Raw genomic sequence first — 2,240 nt, forward strand, 5'->3', positions numbered from 1 at the left:
CACTTACCTGGACTTGATAATCACTGTTACCACTCATCATGCACTTTATTTAAAATATTCTGTTATGTACAGTGTTATATGTGTTTCATGTATGTATATATTGTACTACGGTCTGTGGGAGCTCCCCTGAAATTTCACTCACGGTCATATAAGAGTTTTAATGTAGAAGGTTTTATTAATGAAATGTTGGGTATAAACTGGGAGGAGGTATGTTGTGAGGATGACCCAGAGGTTGCACTGGACTTATTTATGTCAGAAACAAATCAGCCCCATGGATAGATAGTAGCTTTTAATGAATTTTAATGAATGAGAGAGACATACTGTAGCCAAAAAAGCATCAGTGTGTTCCAGTTCTGCAGATGACAGACAAAAGTACCGTTCCTTACGTAATCAAGTCACAAAGTTAAATAAGGTGAGAAAAAGGGAATATTTTAAACCATGGTTATATGATGTGAGAAATGATGGTAAAAATCTATGGAATGTTTTAAATCAAATTATGGGTAGAAAATCCAATGTCTGTACACCTTTTGTTGAGTCATATGGAATTGTCCTAACCAAACCATGTGATATTGCCAACCATTTTAATGATTTTTATGCAAGTAAGATATCTCAGCTCAGGCAGGGAATGCACATCTCAAACAATACAAAATCAAATGACATAATTAAGAATATCATAATGAAAGATAAAGGGTGTACATTTGATTTTCAACAGGTTGAGGTTAGTGATATTGAAAGGTTACTCCAGGCTCTACCTGACAGCAAGTTAGCTGGCACAGACAACTTGGATAGTAAATTATTGAGAATTACTGCTACGATCATAGCAAGTCCAGTGTCATATTATTAATAGATGTATACAAGTGGGACTATGTCCAAAGATATGGAAGGAGGCTAAGGTTACTCCTTTACCCAAAGACTCCAAATCAGTTTTTAATGAGGGCAACTCCAGACCTAATATAGAAAAGATAGAAAGGCTGACAAAGAGAAGAAGAGTGGAGCAGAAGCTGGAGAACCTTTCAATATCACTAACCTCAACCTGTTGAAAATCAAATGTACACCCTTTATCTTTCATTATGATATTCTTAATTATGTCATTTGATTTTGTATTGTTTGAGATGTGCATTCCCTGCCTGAGCTGAGATATCTTACTTGCATAAAAATCATTAAAATGGTTGGCAATATCACATGGTTTGGTTAGGACAATTCCATATGACTCAACAAAAGGTGTACAGACATTGGATTTTCTACCCATAATTTGATTTAAAACATTCCATAGATTTTTACCATCATTTCTCACATCATATAACCATGGTTTAAAATATTCCCTTTTTCTCACCTTATTTAACTTTGTGACTTGATTACGTAAGGAACGGTACTTTTGTCTGTCATCTGCAGAACTGGAACACACTGATGCTTTTTTGGCTACAGTCTCTCTCATTCATTAAAATTCATTAAAAGCTACTATCTATCCATGGGGCTGATTTGTTTCTGACATAAATAAGTCCAGTGCAACCTCTGGGTCATCCTCACAACATACCTCCTCCCAGTTTATACCCAACATTTCATTAATAAAACCTTCTACATTAAAACTCTTATATGACCGTGAGTGAAATTTCAGGGGAGCTCCCACAGACCGTAGTACAATATATACATACATGAAACACATATAACACTGTACATAACAGAATATTTTAAATAAAGTGCATGATGAGTGGTAACAGTGATTATCAAGTCCAGGTAAGTGCATGGTGCACGTGAGGGGACAGTCAATGAGCGTTTAACAGTCTGACTGCTTGGGGGAAAAAGCTGTTCTTAAATCTTTAACTCTTGGCATGTATGGACCGGTATCTCCTCCCTGAGGGAAGGAGCTGAAAGAGGTGATGTGCTGGGTGAGACTGGTCCTTGATGATACACTTGGAGCGGTGGAGGCAGCGGGAGGTGAAGACGGAGGTGATGTTTGATAGAGGAGTCCCGACAATCCTGCCTGCCGCCTTCACCACCCTCTGTAGAGCCTCTTGCTCTGCCTTTGTGCAGCTGGATAACCACACAGACTTCACACAGACTGTCTGTACAATACTGCTGTAGGCCTATAATACTTATGTAAATAAGTAAGGCAATTGAAATATATCTGCAGTACAGCTCAATACACACAATTGTTAAGGGGATGCAGACCAGAGAAAGACTTCCGTCTTGTTTACATCAGGGTCCCCCATTTTCAATTCATCATAAATGTACAGTTCCCT

This window comes from Notolepis coatsorum, assembly GCF_963971535.1.
Source record: "Notolepis coatsorum genome assembly, chromosome: 4".
NCBI lineage: Eukaryota > Metazoa > Chordata > Actinopteri > Aulopiformes > Paralepididae > Notolepis > Notolepis coatsorum.